The sequence below is a fragment of the Pelophylax lessonae genome (genome assembly GCF_965119305.1).
Source record: "Pelophylax lessonae genome assembly, chromosome: 3".
In the NCBI taxonomy this organism is placed as follows: Eukaryota; Metazoa; Chordata; class Amphibia; order Anura; family Ranidae; genus Pelophylax; species Pelophylax lessonae.
In genome coordinates, this window is record NC_138770.1 from 364964220 (window position 1) to 364980409 (window position 16190).

A 16190-nucleotide genomic window follows, 5' to 3' on the forward strand; every position below is an offset into this window, starting at 1 on the left:
TCTCCAGAGTGCTCTGGACCTCAGACTGGGCCGAAGGTTTACCTTCCAACAAGACAATGACCCTAAGCACACAGCTAAAATAACGAAGGAGTGGCTTCACAACAACTCCGTGACTGTTCTTGAATGGCCCAGCCAGAGCCCTGACTTAAACCCAATTGAGCATCTCTGGAGAGACCTAAAAATGGCTGTCCACCAACGTTTACCATCCAACCTGACAGAACTGGAGAGGATCTGCAAGGAGGAATGGCAGAGGATCCCCAAATCCAGGTGTGAAAGACTTGTTGCATCTTTCCCAAAAATACTCCTGACTGTATTAGATCAAAAGGGAGCTTCTATTAAATACTGAGCAAAGGGTCTGAATACTTAGGACCATGTGATATTTCAGTTTTTCTTTTTTAATAAATCTGCAACAATGTCAACAATTCTGTGTTTTTCTGTCAGTATGGGGTGCTATGTGTACATTCATGAGGAAGAAGAATGAACTTAAATGATTTTAGCAAATGGCTGCAATATAACAAAGAGTGAAAAATTTAAGGGGGTCTGAATACTTTCCGTACCCACTGTATATATATATATATATATATATATATATATATATACATACACATTTATGAAAGAAAAATGAACACCTTTACATTTAAGAAAAAAGGCTTTGTACGTGGTTCCGTGATGCTATACCCCTGAACTTTACAGTATATACTGTATATATACTGTATTAGGAGAACAGAAACTGGAAATGCCTTCTGGGAGCTCCCCCCATCCTCCTGCTCATAACAGCATAGTCCTGTAATCCTCAGAAAGTAGCGTAGTACAGCAAATGCGGAAAGCATTGAAAGTTATCAACTTGACAACATTTCTGGGAAGATCAACAGGTATTTGTTTGCACTTTTTAGAAACAAGAAAATGGTTTCAATAGTATTTTTAGCAGACCAAAAGGGAACAAATCAGAGAAGTTTATTTTTGAGGTTTACATGAACTTTAAATAGTTCTGCAACAGAAGTAGTAACTATTGTTTCCCTGTTATTGTCAATGCTTTATTCCTATATATAGGAAAAATCAAAGGTTGTGGGACTTTGAATGAGGTCAGTCATTAGTAAATAATAGAGGTAATATGCAATGTCAAAAAAATGAATGATTTATTACATATTTGATGAAAGGTACAATATTATAAATACAGATAAAAAATTAAAAATATCCACATATCAGAAGCTGAACATGAAGTATATCAATTCATAAAAATATATTTACATAATAATCAATCAATGAATACATAATCCGTCAATACATTGTATAAATAAACAACATGTAAATCAGTCTTCAAATAGTTTATCTTCTTATCTTATAGGCTCTACGCGTTTTGTGGCTCAAAGTCCACTCATCAGGAGCTAGTTTGAAATTCTGGGTCTGTAAATATAGATTAACATTGAGGTGTAACATATATGTAGGAAAAATAACCATTGCTCCAATATAAATAAAAACACTGCATCCGCCAAGGGGTTGGAGGTGTATGCTTCTCAGCTGGTCGTTTTCAGTTTGTACCATTGCAATAACATCGCTATTAGAGTTTTGAGATACTAGACCAGTCATGGATGGGGGTGGGTTGGGGGAGGTTTGGGCTGCTCCCTCCCACCTGCCTCCTATCCATCCATTAGCAGCCATGTACTCCCATTGTGGAGACACTCAAATTAAAAGTGTTAGGACTGCAGGAAAAACAGGGTGCCGTGTAGTGGCCCTGCAGCTTACACATGCATTTGAAAATGCGTGTCAACTAAACCCCTGTTCTTTATTTATATCATGAGACAGGTCTACTTGGTTGGTGGCAGACTGGAGGGTGAGTACATCAGACTGAGGGCTGGCTGGCTTCCATGCACCTCTTTTAATCCTTTTCAACTTTCGTTTTTACAACTGCTTTAACCACTTGCCGAGTGGGTATGTCACTAGCCTGTGAGGCTCTGGGGAACAATCGAGCGTGCGCCGCTGGAGGCGCGCTCCCGCTCGGTCACGGACCCTCCTCGCGCGTGTGCCCGGCGGACCCGATGTCCGCCGTGCACTCGCGATCGTCCGTTAGATCGGGAAAAAGGCAGGTGGCTGATGTAAACAAGCCGCCTGTCATTCTCCCCTGTGTAAGAACAGTGATCATACGGTTCTACTATGTATTACCGTTGATCACTGTTCATACACCTCAAGCCACAGCCAATCACAGTTAGAATCAGGCCCCTAGGGACACACACAACCCCTCCCTCTCAAAAAAGTTAACCCCTTCACTGCCAGTGCCATTTTACAGTAACAGTGCATATGTATAGCATTGATTACTGTAGTAATGTCACTGGTAACCCCAAAAGTGTCAAAAATGTCAGTCAAGGGTCCGATCTGTCCGCCGCAATGTCGCAGTCCCGCAAAAAAAATCGCAGATCGCCGCCATTACGCGTTTAAAAAAAAAAGAACAAAAATGACAGAAATCTTTCCCTTAGTTAGCAGAGATGTATAGTAACTAAGTAGAACTACTTCACTACTGTACTTAAGTACCGAAAGGCGGTATCTGTACTTTCCTAGAGTAGAATTTTTTTCTTCTACTTCCACTTTTACTTCTCTACATTTTTTCAATGATTTCAATACTCCAATATTTTTTTTTTGTGCTGCATAGTTACTCGTTACTATTATAAAAATGACCACTGCCAGAACAGTAGATGGCAGGTTTCATGAAGCTCAAAACATGTGTATTATCAGCGCATACGAAAATAAATGCTACTGTATGTATAAATAAAAGCTGCATTTGAAATAATAAAAAACAATATGATGTTCAAACTTTTGACTTCTTTCTTTAATAACTACATAACACAGTACTTGTACTTTTACTTTCAGTACTTGAGTAGCAATTTTTTTTTCAAAACTACTGGTACTTTTACTTTCAGTACTTGAGTAGCAAATTTTTTGCAATACTTAAGTACAAAAAATGTTGAATACTTTAGTACTTCTAGTCACTTTTTGATTGAGCACTTCCACTTCTACTCAAGTCACTTTTTGATCGAGCACTTGTACTTTTACTCAAGTATGTGTTTTGAGTACTTTATACAACTCTGTTTAGTAAACGCAATAACTTTTGCGCAAACCAATCAAAATACGCTTTTTGCGATTTTTTTTTTACCAAAAATATGTAGCATAAAACAAATTGGCCTAAAATGTTAAAAAAAAAATTTGATTTTTAAATTTTTTTCTTTGGGAATTTCATATAAAAAAATGTGAAAAATATTGTTATTTTTGCAAAATTTACGCTCTTTTTTTGTTTATAGTGCATGATCAAAAAATCGCACAGGTGATCAAATACCACCAAAAGAAAGCTCTGTTTGTGGGAAAAAAAGGACATCAAATTTGTTTAGGTACAGCGTTGCACGACCGCGCAATTGTCTGTTAAAGTCACGCAGTGCCGAATGGCAAAATAGGCCCTGGTCAGGAAGGGGGTAAAATCTTCCGGGGCTTAAGTGGTTAAGGCAGTTCTGAAGGCAAAAGAGGGTCGAACACGGAACTAGCAAAGTGTACCTGATCAAGAGGCTGGTGAGTGCATATACACACACACACACAAATGTTTTGCCTTTCATTTCTATTTTAAACTGAATGGGTTGTTTTACAAGGCATATACAAGGTTCACATATACTTTAAGGCAAAGTGAAAAACTAATACAAATGGCAGCTATAGCATGCCTAACGTGTTTTCTCCATTGACTTCATAAGAAGCATTGTGCTGGCTGCACAACTAATTCCTTAAAACAGCTTAAAAATCAACACTTACAATACCCACTTCCCTTGTATGTGAAGAACAGCATGGGGCGATTGCTATTGCTAGAGGCGATTACCTGAAGAACTGATGATTGGGAGGTTGTAACACAAGCATTTATAGACCTTACGAAATACGGGTCTGATGTTTTTGGTGAGTGCTAAATTTGTGCTAAATTTGTAGGGTATATGTGTGTAATTGAAAGCGCAGCCGTTGGAGCGCTATTATTGTTATCAGGATAAAGAGAAGCCCGGAGCAAATAAGGACAGTGAAAAAAACAAATAAAAAGTACTGTAAAAAAATTTGTAACTGACCCAATGTGAAGAGTGATGGGGTATGTTCTTGGGTCCAGTCAACTGTGATGATTCACAAGGAAGAACAAAAAAACAATGACCATATTCCCTAAATATTGAAAAAAGGGAAGAAGAGGAGCCAGCAGATGCTGCACAACTATCAGAGTGCAGACCACTGGCTAGAACATACATAGCTCAGAAATGAATGATGCCATGACTACAGCTCTCTAATGGATCTCCTGCTGCACAGGCATGCAAACAAAACCACCGCCAAATCGCAGCAGTGACAACACCACACGTGCCACATGCGTGGTGGCGGCACGCGGTGGGCATCTTGGATCTCTATTTGCTTTCCAGGAGGACCTTAACCATCAGAACAGGCAGCAGTAGAGGGCCAAGAGCCCCCAAGGACCCATCTGAAAACAATTGGTAGCATCTGTGGGGAGTCCACACCTAGCTCCACATACTGTGCAGCCAAACCATCACAAATATAGAATTATCTGCCAGGCCAGAACTCAATCCAGTTAGCCGGGGCAGAAATCAGAGCAGTCAGCCAGGCCAGAACTCAGAGCAATCACTGAGACCAGAATTAAAAGCAGTCAGCAATGCCAGAACTCAAAGCAGTCAGCCAGGCGAAAACTCAGATGAGTCAGCCAGGCCAGAACTCACATTAGTCAGACAATTCAGAATTCAAACCAGTCAGCCATGCCATAACTTAAACCAACCTGTCAGGTCAGACAAAAACCAGTCAGCCAGGCCAAAATCCAAACCAGACAACCAGGCTAGAACTCAAGGCAGTCATCCAGGCGGGAACTCAATGGGCTTGTAAAGGCAGAAGGTTTTTTTTTTTTTTTATCTTAATCCATTCTATGCATTAAGATAAAAAACCTTCTATGTGCAGCAGCCCACCTAATACTTACCTGAACCCGTCTTCATCCAGCGATGTTGCAGCCAGCGATGTTGCAGTAGTGTCTAAGCTGCCTGGGACTCCCCTCCTGATTGGCTGAAGAAGCAGCGCGGCGTGATTGGCTCCTCTTGCGGTCATTTAAAAGAATTCAGCCAATCAGGGGAGAGAGGGGCGGGGCCGGCTCGTGGCTCCGTGTCTGAATAGACACATTGAGCTGTGAATCGGCTCGGGTGCACCCATAGGCAAGCTGCTTGCTGTGGGGGCACCCACCAGGAGGGAAAGGCCAGGAGCACCAAAGAGGGATCTGAAAAGAGGAGAATCCGGGCTGCTTTGTGCAAAACCAACTGCATAGAGCAGGTAAGTATAACATTTTTTTTTTTTTTAAATAACAGATTTTACAATCACTTCAAGCCTTCCTGAACAGAATTCAGCCCAGCCAGGCCTGAAACTAGTCAAGCAAGTCAACCTTCAGTACTAGTTGTTCTACTTTCACGATGGACTCTGGTATCAGACTTAGGGTAACCAGTCACTCACCAGACATGAAACAAATTGTGAATGAAAGTTTTTCATTGACACTAACTTTTAACCACTTACCGCATATCGACGTATATTTACGTTAGCAGACTTTGTGGGGGTATACCGGGCTGATGCCTCTAGCTAGAGGCATCATCACGGTACCGTGGTTAACAGCCAACGGTCGGCTTTCCGTCGGTGACGACCGATGCGGCTCGGGAGCCGCTCAATCGTTACCCGGGTGAGCAGGAGGGGACGTCCTCCCCCCCCCGCCGCCTTCCGTGACTTTGCTCGGGGCTCCTGTCCCACCGGGAGCCCCGAGCACCCAGCCGGCACGTCCGCCGGCTGGATGGAGTCCCGATCAATGCCGGAAACGGCTTTGATCGGGTCTCCGATGACGTAACACAGAGGCGGCGTCCATGACGTCACTTCCGGGTTACTGTGCTGCAAAAAGCGGCAAATTTAAAAAACGGCTGTATGCAAAAACGCAGTTTTCGGCGTTTTGCATACATGGAAGTGTAGTGGAGGGGTCTAGGGTCTTTTAGACCCTCGATCCCTCCATAAAGAGTACCTGTCACTACATATTGGTGTCACAAGGGATGTTTACATTGCTTGTGACAGCAATACAAGTGATCAGATTTTTTTTTTTTTTAAAAAGCCTGTAATAAAGTTAAAAAAAAAATAAAATAAATAGGAAAAAAAAAAATTTAGCCGCCCCCGTCACCGTTAGCTCGCGCACAAAAAAAAAACGTATACGGAAGTCCAGCCGTGAATGAAATCGCTGTTCAAACCACACATGTGAGGTATCGCCGCGATCGCCAGAGCGTGGGCAATAATTAAAAAAAAAAGAGCTACACTCTAACTCTAAACTGGTAACCGTTAAATAAATTTAAAGCGTCGCCTATTGAGATCTCTATTGACCGTAGTTTGTCGCCATCCCACGGGGGGGCGAAATTTTAAACCGTAACATGTTGGGTATCTATTTACTTGGCGTGACTTCATCTTTCACAATATACAAAAAATGGGCTTACTTTAATGTTTAGTATTTTTTAAATGCAGTGAAATGTGATTTTTCGAAATTTTTCCAAAAAAATGCAGTTTTAAAGACCGCTGCGCAAATACCGCGTGCCAAAAAAAATTGCAATGACCGACATTTTATTCTCCAGAGTCTTTGCTAAAAAAATATATATAATGTTTGGGTGTTCTAAGTAGTTTTCTAGGAAAAAATACTGGTTTTAACTTGCGAACAAAAAGTGTCCGAAATAGGGCTGGGGCTTAAGTGGTTAAAGCGGAGTTTCAGCCATTTACTCACCTGTCCAACGGTCCAGTGATGCGGCCGCCGGAAGCCTCGATCCTCTCCCTCGGCGCCGGCATCACTGCTGTGGGCACCCGGCTGTTACAGTTTGCGGCTTCACAGTCGGGTACCCACTGCGCATGCGCGATTGGCCGGAAATCTTCTGGGACCTCTGACGTGTCCCAGAAGATTGCAGGGAGGGAGGGGGAGAGGAGAACTTCCGCTCAGGGCGCCGCGGCGCTCCGAGCGGAAGTGGGAGCGGGTACCTGTCAAAACTAGGTACCCGCTCCCCCCCCCCAAAAAATGGGGGGTCAGGACTCCCTAAAGCGGAAGTTCCACTTTTGGGTGGAACTCCGCTTTAAGGTAGGCTAAGCCTATATTTTACAGTGAAATTTGTTTTTATTATTAAACATTATTTTAGGATTTTTTTTTAATCTTATTTTATTTATTTCATTTTTATTTTTCTATTATTTTACTTTTTTTTCATGCCATTCTTACTTTTTATTGGCACACTCCAGTGATCTTTGATCTCTTCCATGTTGATCTGGTAGATCTCTACTTCTTAAAAGTTGCCTCTTTTAAAGGATACATGTATTTCAGAGACTGCAAAGTTATATTTTGTGCCTATACCCCCTGACCTAACACCCCATTCATACCTGAGCATTTTGTAGTTTGAAGTTCAAAGCTCCAAAATGCTTAACAAGCCATATCTCTTTGTTTTTGAGCCCCTGTTCACATCTGAGCACTTTGTCAATTGCAGCAGGAGCCTGTGGCTCAAAAAAAGCATATGAGCTACTTTCAGGCTGAACTGCGCATTTTTGGACCCATAGCTCTCAATGGGAAAACCTGAAAATGCTGCATGTTAACTGATTTCCACACCCACTGCTTTCCTTAGGCTAAAACAAAAACGCCTGAAGCTTGAATACACATAAAGAAAACCTCTTGAAATACACTTTTTGAATGCTTCTATGCTTGCTCAAATACATTCAAATAAAAATCTGAAAATCACTCAGCTTGGGTGTGAATGCAGCTAATAGAACCCCCAACTCTTCACTCTTGATGAAGTTGTACCCACATCTTTTTGGCCGCAGCCTGCAAGATTATTTAAAACTCCCAGCCAGAATTGTCTTTTTCCCTGGCTGCGCCTTTGTAGTTAAACCATATGGACTTTTATGGGAGCATCTCAAGAATCAGGTGATGTTTAGTAGAAAGTCTAGAAGTGTATGGGAATTGACTGAGCAGGCTAGACCAGGAGCATGCAAAATACTTGCTGGGGGCTTTGAAGAGTCCTACAGGCCGCAGTACATCTGGGGCAGGGGAGGAGTAGTTACTTTAGGTCAAGGGGTTAAATAAAAATGATAACTGTACATTTAGGAAAGGAAACCAATGCTGAAAACCACCAATGCTGACCTCTCTGGAAATTGCTAGCTGCTTGGTTGTCATGCTGATATAGTGGCTTCAGCCACTGATCAATGACCAGTATGCACAAAAGTAATTCTGAATTTTCTCTGACTTCACTGGATTCATTACATTTCCATTTTCCATATCAGCGAATAAGAATGCAATAAAGCCAATTTGATTAGATCAGAGAGGCAACAAATACTTTGAGAAGATTGTCAGCAATGGAAGCCCCCATATTTATCTCATCATGTTTCACAGGCTTCCTTTATTACAAATATGCATCCTAGTATATTGCAATTTACAAACAAGATAGGGACTGTAGGTTTGTTCTTAAAGCAGAGTTCTGGCCTCGAAAACTACTTTGCACCATCCGCTTTCTTTTTTTTTCCTGAAAAAGAATTGGATAGCTTAAATTTTTTTTTGATTTACTTACCTTGTTTTTAAAGAAAATATAGTTACCTTCCTTCTTCTTCCTCCCTCTGCGGCCGCGGCCCGCGCCGTCTCTTCCTACTTGCATTGACTCCTGGGAGATGGGCATCATTGCTCCCAGGAGTCAATGCGCCTGCACCAGCCCTGCTCGTCACTTCCAGTGCAGGCGCGTCATTCCCTGTTAAACAGCTTCTGGGCATGCCATTGCGGAAGCGACGAGCAGGGCCGGTACAGGGCATTCTGGGACTCCAACGTCACCGAAGAGGACGCTCCGGCTTCAGCTGCCCACACCTGAGATGGCAGCGCTGGACACGACATTTTCAAGGTAAGTATTTCTTCTAAAAGGTAAGTGAAACGGGACAGTTCAGAGGCTATCGTTGCTGAAATGCACTAGCCCTGACTGTCCCGGGCGGTATTTTTAGCTAAAAAAATGTTTTTCAGGTTGGAACTCTGCTTTAAGTGGAATTTGTTTGTAAGTCGAAACAGGTACATTTTTTAATTTTTACGTTTTTTTTGGATTGCATAGGGAAGGGTTTACACCCCTGTACCATTTGTTTTGCTGTCTCTACCTCTGTTCAGAAGATTTCACCTCACTTTGTGCCCCTTTGACCACTGGATTTTGAATATTTTGGGTTGTTGTAGAAACAAGGATTAGTGATAAAGCTTCAGTGGAGACACCTTTTTCTCATAAGAACTCTTACAGGAGTGAATTTTCCTTCCTAAAGTGGGGTACACACTATAAAGGCTCGTACACACTATAAGAAAATCGGGCAAACATTTTCGTCCACAGAATTTTCGTATAGTGTGTACAGAACTTTCTACAGACGATTCAGAATTTTCGTTCGAAAATTCTCTAAGGGACAAACTCCCAAATTTTTCTCGTATGGGAAAAAACAAACGATTTTCGTTTAATGTGTACCATTTTCGTACAAGTTTTGTACAAGAAAAATCTGAAAAGAAAGACTGCGCACGATCAAAAACAATATACAACAAAAAAAAAAAGCCTTTGTCGTACGAGAATTTTCGTTCATTGGTTCCGATTTGCTGAGAAAAATCGGACAATCGTTCGCCCGATTTTCTTATAGTGTGTACCCCACTTTAAGGGTATATTTCTCCTCACTTCCTATTGTCTCTCTCCGTTTGAAAGTAGGAGTCCTTTGTAAGTCAGATGTTTGTAACCCAGGGAGCGTCTGTATCTACAAATCCACAAAAAAACCCCAAAAACTATAGACATAACTTAACAAATAATTATTCTATAACACGGATGCCTTGGTTATTTAATTCAGGTTGCACACAGAGTATGATTTTGGGGTTGACATGTAATTTCCACTAGTATTTATATTGTTTTTCATTATTGCCTGTAAATGTTAATGTCTGTGGAAAACTTATAGCCATTGACGACTTTAGCGGCACTGTTGCTGTGCTGTTCTATGACAGATAAAAAAATGTTTGTAGGCAAGAGCTAAGACATCTGAATTCACTGGAAGAGTTCCAGTGAGAGCTGAAGCTCTCTCCAGTGACAGGGAGGAGTCTTTCCCCTTCGCTACTGCATGTCACTAGAGGAGAGTTTTAGCTCTCATGAATACTGCTGTCTTGTAGGTTGAAAAACACGGCGTGTGTCTGTATATGCTGCAGTATAGTCTCTGCCTCACGAATCACACAAGCTGCTGTTCGGCACTGTGAGCAATCCGTGTCTGTAAACAGATATATCTCTCACAAATCTAAAGCATTCATGGCCATTGGTAAACAAGTGAAATGGCAGCAACCCTTCGATAGCCAAGGTGCTTTCCACTCTTCAACGTGTTATATTAGAATGTGATCATAACTGCTTTATGCAGATCATAATGTGTTTATGCATAAACAGTGAACGAAACATATGTACTTTCCAATCGTCACATATCCAACACAATATTAACTGATTTAAAACGTTTTTATGTATAATAAAGCCACTACATACAAAGTAGGTACTTTACTAAATATGTTAAAGCGCAAATTTGCATCACAACCAAACCAACAAATGATCTGATGTCATTATGGATCCATTTCCAGTTAGCACAATGAAACAAAGCATGATTGGCTTGTTAAGGCCTCAAAGTGTAGGAAATCAAAACAAATTGGATTGCAATAGTATGATGCAATACATCTGACAGAGTGTGTGGGCTAATGTGTAGATCCATGCGAACAACTATCTTTTACAACACATTTTCTATCCCCACCATGGCCTGTTGAAATGTTGGTAGCTGGGGAATGGGCACAGATGGATGAGCATTTGATCCACACAGCTTATTGTTGTTGTCCTTTATGCACACGACACTGTTTCAATGTTAGAGAAGTGAGCATAATCCATGATTTGATCTATTTGGGCCAGTATTTTCCTTCTGCACCAGACCTTCACATGTGTTTGTCCATTTTGTAGTGCAGCCCCTCCTTTGTGTTCCTCCTTCTCTACAGTAAAGCCACTCCTCCCCTTCCAGCTCAGCTCTTTCACTTCATTACTCCCTCTCTGCCTACTCTGCAGTCCCACCGTCTCTGCTCTCCAGCCTAAAAATAACTCCTACAAACAGTGTTTTCACCTTCCAGCCATTTTCTGGGTGCTGCAATGCTAGCTTATGGAGAAATAGCACTGTAAAATGGAAATGCTGCTGTTCACCTTTTTTTTTTTTTTTAGCCTTTGCAACCTCATTTCCTCTTTAACTGCTATATTTCAGCTTACTCCTCACTCCTTCCTTTCTCTGCAGTTTCCCCATGTACCCCCTTCTTCTGCTGTGCAGGTCATCCTTTCCTTTCTTTGTGGATTGGAAACAAGTGAAGACCAGAACTGTGTGGCCCCACCTTCCTCTGACACAGTATCAGGAGATCAGGAAACAGAAGAGGACAGACCAGCGTGCTTCATACGTTTCGTGCCTGCTCATAGGAAGTAATTGGAGAGGAGGGAAAAGTATGCATTTCTTACATGCATCCAGCAATAAATGGCCATCTATTAACATTTCAATACCATCAACATGCGACAACTCTGGATGCTTTGAGTCCTTTGGCTTGGAAATCAAATCCGAAAATATGAAAGGATATTTTATGCTTTGCCAAATAAGTGGAAAATATTGGACCGGTACAAGTACATCTGTGGGCTGAGTGTTCGCTACAGAGAAAGCACCAATGGAATACAATGAAAAGACACACAACAAATACAGACCTGGAGCTTATTTTTGCACCGCCTGTATCACTCTGCTCGTGGTGCTTCTAAAAAAGCAGAGAATGCTGCCTGGTTCTCTACATCTGTTTGTGTGAAAGGAAATTGCCTGCGAGGAGACATATTACTGCTGAACCATACTGTGCATCTCTGGGCCTGACTCAAGCAAGAGAAACCTAAAGGGTGGCACCTGCATTCCAAAGCTTATGATCGACTTTGTTGTGTAGTTGGGAGCTCAAGAACGCTTTCTAGAAAACAATGCACACATCTTGAAGAATATTGGGCTTATTTTTGATTAAACATTTTACAAATACATATGCCATATTCCAAAGCAGACCAGAAAGCTGGACAAAGTACAGCTGTTTGAAATACTTTGACGTCTTAGACCCCTTCAGACCTCAGTTTCATTCCTACAGCTGATATTACATAAGAGAAGCCAGCCAATGACATGAACACGTCCAGGACTGTTTACAGATGTAAGCATTCTGATACCTCCCAGGTATATGTTTGTATGTGACAGGAATTTAGCATTTCTCATTGAAAAGTGATCACCAGTATGCTACAAACTGCTTCTGAGCATTGTTGTGGCAGCTGCAAAAATGGATAAACACCAAGTAATCTGGAGCTTTCAGCCATTCAGCTAGTGCCATTCCAGCTACGTTATCACAAACGGAAGTGGTCAAAATTGCTGCTTCTAATACATCAGGATTGATTTACCAAAATCGGAGAGTGCAAAATCTGGTGCAGCTGTGGATGGTAGCCAATCAGCTTCTAACTTTAGCTTAATCGATAAGGCTTTGACAAAGAAATCTGGAAACTGATTGGTTTCTATGCAGAGCTGCACCATATTTTGCACCCTCCAGTTTTAGTAAATCAATCCAATTGCTGTTTAGAGGTACCCTTGATGCCGTGAGAATGCTTCTAAAAAGAGATGCATAGCCTTACATCATCTACATTTTTTTTGTGACCACTGAGATTTTGTTTCCTAACGAATGCTTGTGTTGGAGATCTGCCTATGGAAATCTGCTGGAAATTGACGGCTTCCTGGTTACATAGTCCTCCTGATTTTTGGAATAGAGGAATGTGCAGCCCAAGACAACATCTGTCAGAGCTGATTCAGGCATAGTCCCCAAAGTACGGACTCAGTTTAGGTATAAAGTGAAAAATTATTTGCATAGCAATGGCGCAAACTACATGGAGGTTTTGCGACTTTTTAAGCAGAGAATATTTTTAAAAATTTTTTTCTTTTTCTTAATCTATTAGAAGCCAACTGACAGACCTACATAATATGAGTAATACATGGAATGCCTCTAATATCAAAGTGCAGATCTATTAAAATCGTTAAGTCTTATAGGTACGGATGGTGCTGGCCTACATCTCCAGTGAGATGAAGCAACCTGTCAATACAACTGTGTGGGAAAGTTACAGCCAGTCAGCTTCATTCCATATAAGGAAACTACCCTCCATGCTTAACAACTGAAGCTCTGTCACATCACAACCCCTTATGGATATTCAGAGTTGCCTATGAAAAAAACAAGAGACAAGGACAAAAATCAAAAGGAGCCTATGTGAGTAATACATTTTACAGGTTTTTTTTAAAAGTGCTGTACATTTTTTTTTGTTTATGGTAATGCTATGCTGTTGACAAATTGGATTAAGATGCTGCTCACTGTTGTAGATGCCATGGAGTTCCAAGTCTCAATCAAAAGAGAACCGGGGCAGGTTGGCATACTGGGCGGAAGGTTCTGCTTAAAATCAATTCCATATTAATATTATAACAACAAAATTTCAGAGGAACAAACAACTAGCTTTGTTCTCAAGAACCCTGGGTTTTGAGTTTAGACAGGTGTTTCTAAGTTCTAGGAGCGCTTACTATGAGTAAGGACATCTAGGTTTAAGGCTAGGTTCACACTGGGTTCCTGAATTCTGAATTTGCATGTCAGGAGATTGTAATCGGCTCTCTATGGAGTTGGTTCACATATCTCTGGAGCGGCTTCGGAGTATGAACCCAGCCTTCGCATGGAGTGGCTCACAGCAGGGGACCAGTGCATCCCTGTTCATCGTTTCAGGTCCGATTTTATGGCACTTTTCCACTGCAAGTAACGGCTTGGCTCTACTCGGACGTGCTTGGACCGGTTTGCTTTTCCACTGCTGGTATCGCATGGTACGGTGTTGGAACGGTTCGGTACGGTTTGGTATGGTTTGCTTTTCCACTAAAGTAGTACTAAAGTTAGGTGCGTGGGATAACAATGATTCTCTGACCAATCAGTGGCTAGTAGTGACTGCATGCAAAGGATTGTGGGATATGGTACCGGTATGGTACCTCTTGGAACCACAATCGAGGTGGTACTGTTTTAGAGAGCCGTACTGTTCGGTTCCATGCAGTGGAAAAGCGCCGCCGTACCGTACCGAACCGTTCCTACACCGTACCATGCGGTACCAGCAGTGGAAAAGCACAAAAGCGAGCCGAACCGCTCAGTTCCATGCAGTGGAAAAGCGCCAGTAGTCCAAATTTGTGCCTGAATTCAGACCTGGAATGGACCCAAAACACACAGGACTCCTGTGCAATTCGCTCCAAAGATACGTGAATCGACTCCATAGAGAGCCAATCACAATCTCCTGACATGCAAATTCGCATTTCTTCCTATTCAAAGAACCTATCTTCCCAGAGTTTTGGTCTTCAATTGCACTCAGGCAGAAATGGACAAATCCTTTGTATATAATGTGCAGTTGCACAGGGACCCTTTAGTAGTAACAGAACTTTTTATACTAGATGTGGATCAAGCAGGTTCTGGAATCGATCTGGTATCACGTAGACTGTAAACTGCTCACTTCTAGTGTAAGGCAGGTTCTAGTATCCTAAAATGTTGGGCACTAATCAGATAATCCATTTTGCACTGGGGCTGGGTTCACATATGTGAATTGGGTGCAGGTTTTTCCGCATCCAATTTACATGACATGCGTTTGTTCCAGGCTCGCAATGAAGCCGGTTCACACAGATCGGGGGCGGCTGCGATCCCCATTCCAAAAGTGTCCTGTGGGTCTTTGGGTCCAGTTCAGGTGTGAATTCAGGCAAAAATTTGGACCTGATTCACACCTGAACTGGTGTACAGAGACGCACCTGACCCCATGCTGGGAATCACATATGTGAACCCGGCATGAGATGTGCATAAGTGGAAGTGAAGGTGTTAATCTGATCTATAACCAGTAATTAAAAGTTTGTTCTTTGATTGGTAGCTGAATGAGGGGCCCGAATATTGTTTGTGTACAGGAGTCCATTGGTGACTATGCCCACCACTGCACTGAAAAGTGTATGGCTTGCACCTGCTAGGACAGGAAGAGCTGTATGGTCCTTAGTGGTGAGCTGTTTCTTGTATTGCTGGACATTCTCACAGGGCAAAGTGAGTATGTGTCCAAGAATTCAAGGAAGTAAATTATGTAGGGATATTCACAAAGTGTGTTTACAGACTTCAAGATTGCTCAGATTAATAGGAGTAGGCTAGAAGTAATTTAAATCAGTGTGGAAGTTATTATGTGATTTTATATTTTGACCATAGATAGGTTTTTACATTTTGGGTTTAGTGTTTTCCTGAATAGGATTAGTAGCTCATTGATTGGTTAAATTGTTGACTGGAATAGCTCTACGCCCAGGATTTAACATATTTTGGAATGATTTTTCAAATAGATGCGATACCAGATATGAAATCATCGTGAAGCCTTACTAACTAATGGTCCTCTTCTTTCAATAGAAACAAGGTCATTTGAGAGTGAGTTTTTATCATAACAAGAAGATGAACAGTTTTCTGTACTTGAAGAATATGATAGAGCTTAAAAGTTTAGGAATAAAAAAGAAAAATAAACATACAGTACGTACTCACCTAGGTGGATGCAGCATCAATCAAATGCTGCATCTGTCCCCTGTCGCCTCTAAAACTGAGAACCTGAGCAATCAAAGACCTCTGATCACTGGGTTCTCGGTCTTCAGTAAGCAAAGAGCCAGTCACTGGCTCTCTTCTCCGCTTCTCCAGCGCTTACTGGAGTGCTGGGTTGTAGAGGGAGTGGGAGAGGTTGGCTCAAGCTCTCAGCGGCTCGCTGACAGGCTGATCGAGCTGCCGTTCGGGAATCTAGGTTGACCCCGACTTTAAAGTTGGGATCTCTCCAGAGCCTGGAGTGGCCAACAGCTGGCTTTACCACTCCTGTAATATATAGAGCTTTGGCCCTTCTTCTCATTTATGATTCTATAAACAATTATATTACTCTTGCTATCCTATCTAACATTACCTGTGTATAGAGCAGCCTTTCTCAACCTTTTCAACACAGAGAAACCCTTGAAATAAATGTCTGCTCTCAAGGAGACTCATGACACATTAGTGTGACAGTCAGTAGGAAGAATGC

The 16190-nt window shown here is 41.8% G+C and overlaps 1 protein-coding gene across 1 annotated transcript in view; it reads right to left on the reverse strand.

Moving 5' to 3' along the window:
- Positions 1-11925, reverse strand: part of CGA (glycoprotein hormones, alpha polypeptide) — a 53848-nt gene extending 41923 nt beyond the window's left edge. Inside the window, exon 1 of the mRNA XM_082248914.1 lies at positions 11322-11925. The gene's annotated coding sequence lies outside the window, so the exon portion shown is untranslated. The remainder of the gene's footprint in view (positions 1-11321) is intronic.
- Between the last annotated feature and the right edge of the window lie 4265 nt (positions 11926-16190).